At 47.8% G+C, this 13,047-nt stretch overlaps 1 protein-coding gene across 2 annotated transcripts in view; it reads left to right on the top strand.

The window, feature by feature from the left end:
• The first annotated feature begins 1,809 nt into the window (after positions 1-1,809).
• Positions 1,810-13,047, top strand: part of NEXMIF (neurite extension and migration factor) — a 69,939-nt gene continuing 58,701 nt past the window's right edge. For both annotated transcript variants that reach the window (XR_005830995.1, XM_040614637.1), the window contains exon 1: positions 1,810-1,940. The gene's annotated coding sequence lies outside the window, so the exon portion shown is untranslated. The remainder of the gene's footprint in view (positions 1,941-13,047) is intronic.

Raw genomic sequence — 13,047 nt, 5'->3', positions numbered from 1 at the left:
ATTTACCTCTCACTGAGCAATCTGGGAGGAGAAGTAAGGGCAGGGAATTTGCATGTGCTGCTTTTCTGGGTAGGTTGGAGGTACCCGCACGCTCCCGCACTGCAGCCTCTGAGACGGTCTGTGTCTTACCAGGAGGTCTGAAATCTCTCTGGAAAAGCTGGGACATATTGAAAATATGCTCAGAGCTTTAGCACTTCCTCCAGATTATTTCTTCGAGTATTTAAAAATATATTTTATAACACTAAAATAAATGTTAATGAGTCTGCATTGCTTACGGCTAACAATAATATTTCTATTTAAATACAGCAGCCTAGCAAGGCATTCAGTGGTGGAGGGGCTGGGTGAGGAGACCTGGCTTTTTGCTTCTGACTTGGTCCTTGATGTCTTGAGCAGTTTTATTCTCTTGTGCTTTGCTTACCCTGTTCTGCTAAATAGCAATGAAAAGCTTCCTTGCTTTGTTAAAGCGCCTAGGATTTACCAGAGGCCTCTGGGCAAGTGTTAAATACTGAGCTGGTTATGAAAAGTGTTATTTAATATTATGTTTAGACCTCTTCAGTGTTAGCATGTGTTTTTATATACTGTTTGTGGTGACCTTTGTGCTTTTCCAACCAAATAAGGACAGTCTCCTTGACTCGGGGACTATTTTTTTTCCACTACCAGGCACAGCATCTTCTAAATAATTTGGTAAATATGCCGTTTCGGGAATGCTTTCGGTGTCTGTGCTGGGGCTGGCGGTGCTGGGGCTGGCGGTGCTGGAGATGCCAGTTGTGTGCAGAAGGTGGGAGAGTTGTCACAAGAAAAATAATAGCGTGGAAGTCCATTCCTCTCGTCTTTGTTCTTTTTTTCCATTACTTCCAGCGAAATTCTGTTTTAAGGATCCCAACCTACCACGCGCAACGGGCAGTGATTTGGGGAGGCGAGCGGAGGGGAGGGAGGGACCCACCTGATGGCAGCCTCAAGGAGTCTGCACGGAGCGGGGCACGGAGTCGGCAGGGGGAGAGGTGTAGGTGTAAATGGGATGGCAGGAATTCAACCTTGGCATCAAGTCAAAGGCACGGAGCCCTTCTCTGAGCAGCTGCATACCCCGTGACTGCGGGAAGCCAAATGGTTTGTTTGTGTGTTTACATGGATATGTGGGTCTGTGTAGGGGAAAGCCACTTAGCAGAAATCCTGCTATTAAAGCAGATGGTGGGAGATCAGTCTGGTTTTTGGGGGGGTACTTGCTGGTATGGTGACCAAGTTATTAATTCCTTCCTGTGCTAGGAGTCCTTTCAGCGTTACAGGGTATGGGTGAATTGTGTTTTCTGAAACGCTGCGCTCCTTCCATGCTTTCTCAAAAGCAGTTGAGCTGATGTAGTATTTCGGAAAGCGAAAGAGCGTTGGTCAGGTTTGTTGCTGCCGGTTCTGCTCCCTGTGCTCCTTCCACACTGCCCTCTGCTCAAGCCCTTTCCAGGTGCTCCCATGTGGTCTGCACCCACTGCAGCTCTGTGGGCAGCCCGGTTTGGGCAGCTGCCTCGTGCCCTGCCTGCCCTCTTGCGAACCAGTGGAAACCCCTTTGCTGCTACTCAAATGCTCGTTGTTATGCTAGGGTTTTCTCCTTCCATTTTAGAAATTGCTCTTCCCCCCCCCCCCCCCCAGCTGTATTACTGACAGCTGCATTCTCTTTGACAGTTGTGATATTTGTATGTGTGCATAAAAACAGTAGGAAGCATTTATGTAGGTGTCACTAATTTAATTTAATTTAATCTGATATGTATGTATAGAGAGGATGGTTCTGCACTAAAGTGCTTCTCTTTATTTTACAGTCTCCATCGTCATCAAATACAACTCCTTTCATTCTCCTCTTCCATTCACCTACCCAAAGACCAAATCTGGAAATAGTAACCAAAAGAGAAGCCCACGTCATCCACAAAGCAGGGAAAGGTTGAAATAATTTAAGGGTAAGTAATTTTTTTTGCCCTTATTCTAACTTGAAGCTTTGTGTGTAAAGCTACAATAGTAAGTGCAAGGCTGTATAAAGAAGCTGTTAAGCATATACGTAGCTGCTTCATGTGCAAAGTGGAAAAAATGACTGAAATGCCGATTTGGTGATGAAGGAAAGCTATAACGGCACCTTTTGCAGGTGAGAAAACGCCCAGAAGGGCAGCGTGCTGGCAGTTTGGACTGTTGGTACTATTTCTTCTGGCCCTGGTTCGACCTGCACTCCTGCCTGGGTAGAAGCGGTGGATCTGTGCAGGCACGTGGTCCTGGGCTTGGGCTGGGCTGGAAGAGCTTTCCAGTTGAGAAGGAGCTGGGAGTTGGGCGTCTCCGGCTGTTGAAGAGCTCCTTTGTCATTTCCTTCCCCCTTTTCCACTTAAAGCATCACTCAGCGATGGTAGCAAGCTACAGTTGCTGTTTGCGTGGCGCAGGTCGCTTTGGCTCGCTGTGGCTTTCTGTGGCCCCCCCCGGCTCTGTGGGCTCCGTGAGCTTTTCCTGGAGAGCAACCTGGCAGTGTCTGCACCAGGGGGGTCTGAAGGAAAACGCTGATGGGGGCTGGAGGAGGGACAAACCCGAACGGCGGAGTGAGGAGGGCCTCTCGGTGGAATTGTTTGCCTTAAGGCTTTTCTTTTGCTGTGAGGGTGGCGAATAAGATAGGAAGAGATATAAAATCAGCTTTTGTGAAATTCAGAACCCTAGCTGAAGCATTAGTAATCTCCAAATGTTAGGGAATGCGTTTTCCCACCCTAGTCCCAGATCTGTGCCTGCATATATTGCATTTCCACACATGTTCTGTTCTTTCATAGATGGACAGGATATGCGTTTGCTTACATTTGAGAACTTAGCTTTAAACATCTGGGTTTTCTGGTTTATTGCTGCCTTTTTTTTTCTTCCCCCCCCCCGCCCCCCCCCCCCCGCCCCGCAATGTTTGTTCATGCAAAATTCATATCTGGGAAGGGCATCTTAAATCCCTGCTTCTGAGTCAAAAAGGGAAAGTATGGAAGTGAAAAGAGAGATTGTATCATTTAAGAAATATGATTCATGAATTAATCCTCGTCTGCTACACCATCTGTGGCATGTGTTTCAATACAAAAATCCTGTTTTTATATCTCTGTAAAAAGCTTTCTTCTTGCTGGCTGCCTGAGTTTTCTGCGGTGCTAATGGGAAATTAGCTTCTTTTTGGGGAGACAATGGTGATTTTTATTTGCAGCCTGGGCAGGGGGCCCCGACCTGTGTCCAAAAGCTGTAGGTCGGTGAGGGGAGGCAGAGCCTGGTTTCTCAGGGGTGGGGGCAGCTCTCTGTGTAATGCCAGGAGCCTGACTTGCAGGCAAAGCCCATATGTGACTGCTTTCTGCACTGGAAGCATGGCTGGGGCTCCCAGTGCCATGGCAGGGATGGTGCGGGAGATGGGCAGCCAGGGGCAGCAGTTGCAGGCAGCTGTCTACGTTGTTCTGCATAGGAGTGAAAAAGGAGGGGTTGTTTCTAAAAGTGGACCGGTAGGGTATTTTGTACTTGGTGCTCTGGAAAATAAACAACTGAGGTGGTCCCCATCCTCTGTTTTTCTGCTAATGTTGTTATAATCTCTTTGTAGATACAGAGAAAGGGGGGTTGCCCATCATTGCCTCAAAGAGGAGCTGCTACACATTGTGCCTTCGTGAGAAATGGGGAATGACGGGGCACTGGTGTTTTTTGGGGGTGACTGGAAAAGGGTCTCCTTTTTCTAAGTTGATTCCCTGAATTGTTCTCCAGGTTTTTACAGGGAACAACTTTCCTTTTGATACATAGTTCTCAGGTTTCTATTCCCTAAGCAGCACACCTGGCTTCTGCTGGAGCCAGACCTGAGGTGTGTGAGCCTGTTCCTCCTTCGCAGACAGCGTCCCCCAGCTGGACAGCACTTCAGCACCTGCATCCATCATCGATCCCTTTCCTGGATCAATCCCTTTCCTAAACAGGGACATCTTGCTGCCTGGGATTGCCCCACTGGTTTTCTCTTCTGCTTCATGTAGGACGCTGGTGAAAGCTTGAGCATTTTCCTCTTTACTCTGGAGGAGGATCCCAAGGTGCTGGAGAGGGTGGATGGCCAGGGCCCTTGCCACAGCCTTTTCTGGGCTGGTGTCACTAATGTGCTGTAAGTACAGCTCCGGTGAGCTCCCAGGCACTGATAACGCTGATAGATGGAGGTTATCCCGGAACTCAGTACCGGTGGTGAAATATTGCAGGTTTATTGCCTTTCCATTCATTTTGTTTTCACGCCTTTCTGCCTTCCTGACTCATTGCTGTTCGGCCTCTGCTTGCAATTTCTATTTGCTGTGGTAACACCCACTGGACAGGACCAGAGCGCTGCAAAGCACTGATGCTTGCAACTGCTTTTGGAGCTTTTTATTTTTTTAAATTGAGCATTTAAAGCCAGGACAGGTGACAGAAAGGAAAACATTAGTGATGCCTTTTGTCAGAAGCGTGAATAAAGTATGAAAATGAAGAAGCAGCAGAAGAAATGCCTCTTCCATTGTGCATGGCAGGCGGGCGTGAGGAGTTGAGCCAAGAATGCCTGCTGCCATCCCCGTGCCCAGCACAGGCTCCGTCCCCAACGGCCTCCCAGCTGAGACCAGCTGCCGAGATGGGGCTGATGCTGGGAGACGCTCTGGCCCATACCCAGGTGCTGAGCCCATTCAGGCTCCTGCGTCAACCCTGTTTTCCCTTTCCCCTCCATTATCACAGACCCCTTTCTGACGGCTCTTTGGGGAATCCTTGGATGTGCTGGTGCTTCACAACATGAGAAGTCAAGTCCACAAGCCCCGAGTACCCCAACCCTACTCTGAGTAGCTGCGTGTTAAGGGAAAAAAAGTCAGCAGTGGTTCAGTGAATTCAGAACTGGAATTAGGCTGAATTACAACCTTCTGCACGGAAAATACTTGTGGGAAGGCAGACCAGAATTGACACCCAGTTTTCGGTCCATCTCACACAGACACAGCTGGTTTTGCTAGTGACTCTGGCTAGTTTCTTCTATGCCTTTACAATATTTTGCAATTTTGTATATTTCTTAATTGCTTCAATCGTTTCTGAAAATCTGAGTTTCTAAGCTTGTTTGCCATTCTTTGTCCGCTCCATGCTCCAGTCTGGGAAGCAGAGGTTGTTTCCTGGGGTCTGTTCTGCAAACCTCCAGCTGCTCCCTGCCATCCGGCTGCTGCTGGCAGCCACACAGGCAATCACATTGCCACCATCTCCATACAATGGGGGTTACAGACTTCATACCTTGAGAAGGTCCTATGCTTACTTGTGCAGCCAGCGGTAAAATTTTGCAAAAAAAAACCCTTTCAGACCCCGCAGGAGCTCCACTAGTAGAAAAAGAAACGACAAAACCAACAAGCGGTAAAACAAACAATTGCAACCAGAAATGGGAAAAGAGAAGCAGTCCAAGCATTTTGATAAGTGTATTCCATTAGCCATGGTTTTTACTTTTTATTTTAAGCTCTGATTAAAATTCGGCAGCTTTTATTTAAAGAAAAAAAAAAAAAAGTGTTTATGCTTAGCCCTTATTTCCACCGCAGCATGAGTTTGTAAACGAGGGGCTCCGGCAGATCCCCCCTGGCTTCTCCTCCCTCCACAAGGTGCCCCCTCATCAGCGAGGGTCCCCGCTCGTTAGCGGCTGTGGCAGGGAGGGTGACGATGCTCGGTGGCAGAGGACACGTGACAGCAGCCGGTTTCTTGTGGGAAGCTAATGAAGAGATGAGAAGCATCGATTCACCATCTATTTGTTAGGACCCCAGTGAAACAGCTGTTTGTTTCTCATAAACAATTATGCCAAGACGGAAATTGGCTTGTGTCTGTACGTACTTTTTGGATGGGGAAAATTAAGCAGTAATAGCTGGAAAAATAATATGGGCTATGAGATAATAGATGCCTAAGGGATAAAATTAAACAGTATTTTACAACGAAGGAAGAGCTTTTGGCAATAAATGCTTTGCGTTTGACTTCTTTTTGTTTGCCAGAGGACTGATGTTGTTTTGGAGAGGTTGTCCTGGGATGTATTTTCCAAACAGATACAGGAAAACAGTGAAGGTCTTTTTTCTTTTTTTTTTTTTTTTTTTTTTTTTTTTAATTCCTCCTGAGAAGGATGGTGCCAAGGCTGGGGTACAGCTCACACTGCCTGCACAGTGGGTGTGTTTGCTGTGACTAGATGTGGACACCGGGGCTTTGAGAAATGCTGCCAGTGCAGGAGCATTTTTGAAAGAAAATGGCTAGTTCTACCAAGCAAATTGGGAACAGGAGATGGGTTAAAGGCCATAGGGAGCCCAAAAAGCTCAGGCAGGGGTGTGTATGTTTGACACCCTGCCAGGGTCTGAGCAGAGTTTGTTATTTGTGACCTGCCTGTGCTGATAGTTGTGTGTCTGCACGTGCTGGTGTTGCTTCTTGGCTGGGTTTGATCTGCTGCAGCGGCAGTGGGATTTGGTTCTGTTCTGCCGTCCCTCCACTATGTGCTTTTCCATAACTGCTCCGTCAGCACCTTGCCAAGGGGTAGCTGGGAAATGCTGTTTTCTCCATTTCAGGTGGCTCACACCGCCATCTCCTTCAACTTGGGCACAGGGGGGGTGCGGAGTCATGCTGGGCAGACGCCTTCATTGCCTCCTGGTGCTGCCAGCAGCCATCCCCACCAGCACAGGGCTTGCTCCCCGCCGCGCATCGCCAGGGCTGCCTGGGCACCATCACGGCCAACGCTGGGCTCCTCTTCACTATGCACCGTTCAAACAGAGCTGCAAACCCTAATCCCACCTGCCCCGGGACTGATGCAGCAGGTCGAGATCCAAGGTCTTTGGCCCAGGCTTATCCCTACTATTATGTTTTCATTTCACAAACCTTGAGGAAAGTGTCCCCACCATGTGGGAGAATTTCCCCAGCGCACATGGGGCATGGGGGAGAATCCCAAGGTACAAAGTGCCTGCCGTCCCCATTAGCTGAAGTGGGACTCAGGGGTGCTCAGCACCTCTCCAAATGAGGCCAAACTGTCTAGTGCATCGAAAATGAAATCATTAAGTCGCTGTTGCATTAAGACTCTGTTTTTATTCATGGAGTGTAATGTGATTCATTTGCCCTTTTGCTCTCATGTTGAGAAGGCAGTCATCTAGTATGCATCGCTGGCTGCAGGGAGAGCTGTATTTATTTTTTTTAAAAAAAATTGTGTGTGTGTGTGTGAGGGAGCAGACATTTTCATCAAGTGTGGAGCATCCACGGAATTGAGACTTATCTGTTTGCTCAGTGGTCTCAGAGGCCGGTACTTGCTGTGCACTCGCAGCCCCGTTTGTGGGGGCACTTGGCTCTGCTCATCCGTCTCGAAGATGCACAGCAACGATCATTCTTCCTGCTCCAGCCCCGCTGGACCCACAACAGCACCCACAACCCCAGGCTTATGGATATGGCACAGGATCTTGCCAATGTGTGGTGGGATGTAGGATGGGACCCTGCTCCACTTGATGAACTGATGAAAAGCTGGTGAAGAAGATTGTGGGTCCTTGCAGCTGTGGGTCGCTCTTCGCTGTTAACTGTGGCCGAGGAAAATCATTCCTCCTTGGAGTTGAAAGAAGAAACATATTGAGCAAGGGAAGGGTATATAATGCAAAAGAACAAAAATAAATGCAATTTTTAAAATGTTAGCATGGGGAGCATTAACTAAGTCACTAATTCCAAAAGAATGATAATGAGTGAGCCAGTTTGAGTCACTACTTCTTGCTGTGGGACATGGTCAGAGCAGTTCAGCTCTGTGTGTTGGACCTCTACCTGCAAAACAAGAAGAAAATCCTTTTCAGACCCGATAGTTATGGCCAGCCCTTTTTAAGCACAAAGCTCTGAACTCTGTCTTGCTGTCACATTCCAAGCGGTCATGGCAAACGGCACAGTGACTGTCTCAAAGTCCTCAGGTGACCCTGGATTTCTAATGCTACAGGCTCATAATAAATATAAAAATCAATAAGGCATATTTTAGAAGCCAAAGGCGGGAGGAGAGATAACTCAATGTGTTTCTTTTTTACCTTGTCCTTTTCTTCGCTATTTTTTTTCCTTCCCATCCCCCCTACAGCCTGTAGAGCAGGTCCGTGCTAGGAAGGACCAGCTGACCAGAGCAGAGCTCAGCAGCAGAAAACAAGGTCTGAGGCGCAGGCAAGGCTGTTGCACAGGAAGGCACAAGCTGGGCACTTGATTTAGTGATTTTCCTACACTTTGTAGGGGAGGCATAAGAAGAATGGGTCAGGTGTGAATAAAGATAAGGAGGAAGGTTTTTCAAAAGAGCTTGGAGCCACCTGGGAAGGGGAGGGGTTTTGCCTCCAACAACTTGGGTAGACAAAGGAGGAGAGGTGACTTGGAAGCGGGGCAGTAATAATGCTGGCCTTCTCCTCTCTTTGTTTTCAACCAAGAAATGCACAAATCGCTGATATTGCTGAGTGGTTTCCTGCTGCTTTGTGGCTTGATTTGGAGCTGCAGCCGTTCCTAGCCGGGTTCCTGACTTCACGGCGCAGCAGCACAAAAAAAGCAAAGCTAAGCCTGGCTGATGGATTCCTAATTGTTCCATGCACGGTGCCCGCCAGGAGGACTGCTTCGCCAGCACCTTCACCTTGTGCCGTGCTATAGGTCCTGGATGGATTTTGAACACATTAATGCCTTTCGGAGAGTTTTAGAAAGGTCAAAAACAGAAAAGAGGCTCTAACAGCAGTATAGCAACCAGCTGGTTGCATTTGGTTTCATTTTACTGCCATAGTAACACCATGAGCCACAGTGTTAATACCGTACCCACCGAATGCCATTCCCCCCCTCTTTTCGTCAAGAGACATGCCCGTAAGAAGGTATTTTCTTCCTGAAGAATTTCTACAAGGCAGTAATAGGCTTTTTGTAGGGGACTGTCCTCATACCCAGAGATGTAAGGTGGGTAATTTACAAGGCAATGTGCAAATGCCAAATTGTTAGGCAGAACTGCTGCTGATTTAGAAGGCAGTTAATGCTATAAATGTGCCAAGTGCCAGTAGAGTGTTTCTACAGATGGAATAACTGGAAATATTGGAGAGATTCCAAAGGTTTAATCAAATTCAACCAGGTTTTTTTCTTTTTCTTTTTCTTTTTCTTTTTTTTTTTTTTTTTTATTTTTCAACTGCAGAATTCTCTGAGGGATGCAAGTTGAAATAGTAGATTATTCCATTGCTTTTAGTACCATGGGGGAGATTTTTGTAGATGAACATAAAGTATGTACTTTCAAGCAAACACATAAGTGGGTATACAGATGAGGGCTAGAGCAGCAATGCTGTGAGCCTGTGCTGGTTGAATTTAGAGGGACCATCCTCTTTAGATATCCTGGCAAGAAGGTCCTCAGAAGCAGACTGATGGGGTTCAGTCCGGCGGCACAAAGGAAGCGAGGGGAAGGGTTTGTGAAGGTGGCAGCAGCAGTGTCACTGGTCCTGCACCACAGTTCTGCTGGACCCATGCAGGTTTTGGTGGGATTCTGGGCATGAGCATCCTTTCCGTGGCTCACTGCGCAGTGCTGGGGCACGCATATGTTTCTGCACAGATGCGCACCTTCCTCTAGTCTTGTTGACAGCCTTTCCAAGGCTTCTTATTTAGCCAGACCATATGTGCTTGGGCATGGAGATAGTGTGATGTGGAAAGAGCATCGCATTATCCTTGGGCTGCAAACACCAGCAGGAGCAATTCAGAGCAAATTTTGTCTGCAAGGAGATCCAGAGCTCTTGAGCTCGCATCATAGGACACGCATAACGATCAAATGCAATTTTTTTGCTCGTTTGTCAAAACCAGGTTCCAGAAAGCCATTTCCCTTTGTTCTATCTCAGAATTAGCACTCTCTGTCCATTCCTTAAATATTCATCCAGAGCATGGATGAAGGCCACCAGGGAGAGGGGGGACATGGTGGCATGTCTCCATGTAAAGCTTTTCTGCTGAAGAGGCGATGTGGGACCAAGTTGGGGAAAGGGTTGGAAATAATTCTGTGGGGTTGGAAATAATTCTGTGGGGTTTCCTTTGTCATGGGTACAGAAAATGAAGAGCCCGTCCCCATTGCTGGCAACAGGATTTTATTTCAGAGTGAGGTGGCAGGGCCATGGACCCCTAAGGGTGCAGGCTGCAGGGAAGGACTGTACCAGGAGCGATGCTGTGAAGCGTTGAAGCTTTTATCTTGCTAGGGGTTTTTGCATGACGTTCCTTCAACAACATTTTTTTCTCTCTTTTTTTTTTTTTTTTTTTTTACATGGCCTGATTAGATCCATTAATTGTCATTTATTTATTTTTTGAAAGAGAAGAAGAGTTTCCTGCTTTTTCTGGAGTGTTGGGTATTGATCCCCTCTGCCACTCCAGAGTCGGGGACCATCTCCCTCCCAGGCATTGCCGTACTCTGCCTACTTTCTGTGCAGACCCCCACGTCGCTCTATGCAGTATTTCTCACTGAATAAATTGCTACAAAGCTATTAGCCTCAATGCCACAGTCTGCTGCTCCTGCTTTCCTGCACCCACCTCCACCCCGCAATTGATCCAGCCTGCTGTCTGTTTGCTGCAGTCAAGGCTGCCTACTGCCGCTGCGCACAAATTGCTTTAAAATTGAATTGTTTAAAAACGTTTTATAAACATTCCCTCCCCTCCGTGATACTGTCCATTGCGCCAGCTAGAGCTGGGAGCTTTTACGTTTCTTTACCTGGCCAAAGGATAGGGGAAGATTCCTAACTTTTTTTCTGCCTTTTTTTTTTAATTAACATCAATGCAGAAATTAAAAACTACATGGTTATGGGACTTGAGTCCCTGAAGAAGCTGTTGTCTATGGATCTGTGTCCTAGATTGTGCATCCTGCTCAAACGATGCACTGGTGTGCCTCAGCCTCTTGCTCGTTCCTGGCTTTGCGGGGGTCAGGGCTCACCCCGTGCTGCGCCACCAGCCTCTGGTGCTGGTGCTGCCGTGGTGTGCAGCACTTGCTGCAGACTTGTCTCAGGAGGCATCGGGGTGATTGTTTCTCTGTTGACACGGTTGTGGTCTAACTAGATGCGTTTCAGAGATGCAGCCTGTTGCAGTCCTCTTGGAGGTGTTTAACCCTTGTAACATCCCAGGATACTGGCAGGTCGGCAGCAGCGTGAGGTTCCGAAGAACCCGGGGCTTGGAGGAAGGAGATGAGTGCAGCACTCATGTACGCAGAGCTGAGGGGCATACGTGGGTGTGGATGTGAAAGCTGCTGTGGGTGCCTCTTACCTGGGGCTGCCTCATAACCGGGGCTGCCTGTCTGCGGGAACTGCAGCAGCACGTTTGAGCAAATTACATAGGAGCTCTCTTTGTGTCATAGACAGCCATAGCTGTTTTCTGTGCGGATGCAAAAAAAAAGCTTTTGCAAGAGCTATTGGAAGGTTTGGAAATAAGAAATAATTTTGCAGGTAGTTTTAATTATCGCCCCGCGAAAGGTGTATTTGTACAAAAGGTGGTATAGCACTTCCAACAGCTGGTGATGTTCCTTTGTTTCTCATTCCTTATCCATCCTTCCCAAACTCCTCTTCACTCCAAATACACGAGAGCCCTTCTGAAGCAACGTTTATCTCGAGTGCTGCTATATCAGGATTCATTGATCTTGTCATAAGATCACCCACACCAAACGGAAGCTCTGAGGGTGGAAGGGTGACACATGCACTCTGGTCCTCCAGGCCTGTTCTTCAGTGTTGCCAAGAGACTGACTCTGGGGTAGGACTTGGTTGACTTTTACTTGGCAGGATGGCCCATCTCAGAACCTCCCCACCGTGGAGTGGCCCAGTTCAACGTGATGATCTGTCTCCAGGAGGCGCCAAGGACCCAGCTAAGCAACTAGAATGGATTTGTCCTCAATCTCCTGACACCCTCTTAGCCAGTTTGCAAATCCTTGTGGAAAGCTGCTTGAATTTAGTCTTCTTCTAGGATTCCTCCTTCCTGCCCTTGCCCAATGGTCCTTGCTCCTGAAGCTTCTACCTCTGTACCACCCGTTGTGTCTCCTGGCTATGTCTTCCCGACACTTGCAAGCCTGCTCTTGTGTTATGCTGAAAGTGGCTTGAACAGGCTCCTGCAGGAACATCTTATGTGCCTACAGACCCTTCTTAAACTCTTCTCCGACATCTGGTCTGCAAGAAGTGACAATGTAAAAGGATGGCAGATATATCTGGTGTTATGAAGTCTTATCGAGTAAGCCTGTGACCTCATCCTTGTAACCTTTCTGCCTGATCTCACGTCCTTCACCTTTGCTGATGGCAAACACAGTGATGCTGCATCAAACATCAACAGGTTTCTTCTTCGGGAATACCTCTGGGTATGTGGCGACTAATAACGATAACAATAAGAAGAATTTAATGTGGTTGATGAGTCTTATATTGACAACCCTGAAGCTCATCCAGAGAACTTAACCCAGGTGGTGCAAATTTAGTTACAAATTTTTGTCCAGACAGGACCACCTTTCCCATGGACAGCAGTTTCAGTATCTGCTGAGGTGGTGTCGTGTCTGCTGTACTGTCATGCGGGAGGCTATCGTGCTGCTATCGTGCTGCTGGTGGCTGCGGCAGGCTCAGAACCAGGCTCAGCCATAAACAGTCTATCAGGAAATTTTTGGTTCACTGCTGATCTGGTCCAGATCTGAGCTAAAGGTGAGGCGCTCCTGTCACATTGCGGTTCCAGCCCTACTTCTCCTCCTCAGCCTCTTTCTTTGCATCTGTTTTCCAATGTTACTACCCCAGCAGTTTGATTTCCTCTCTTCTCTCAAGAATAAGAGAAGTTAAGTTTGCGCAGACGGCGTTGTGTGTCCGTATGTTACAGTGCTGACCTTGTGTGCCCCAGCGAGATGCCACCCCACATCTACTTAAGTTTGTGTGGTTGCATCGTCCTCCCCTTGCTGGAGAGGAGGTGGTGGGAGGTGCAAGCCGAAAGCCTGAGGGGCCGTCTGAACTTGGGTGAACGGCACGCTCCTTGTGGAGGGGTTTGAAGACAGCACCAACAGGAAGGAGCCAGAATCCCACCCTCCCCTGAAATAAGGTTATAAACCAGAATCTCCTCTTTTGGGGCAAATGCCCTGAAGAACAAGGTTTT

The sequence above is a fragment of the Falco naumanni genome, chromosome 14, assembly GCF_017639655.2.
Source record: "Falco naumanni isolate bFalNau1 chromosome 14, bFalNau1.pat, whole genome shotgun sequence".
NCBI lineage: Eukaryota > Metazoa > Chordata > Aves > Falconiformes > Falconidae > Falco > Falco naumanni.
The sequence above is the reverse complement of the archived record's forward strand: the minus strand, read 5'-3'. Positions and strand labels throughout refer to the sequence as shown.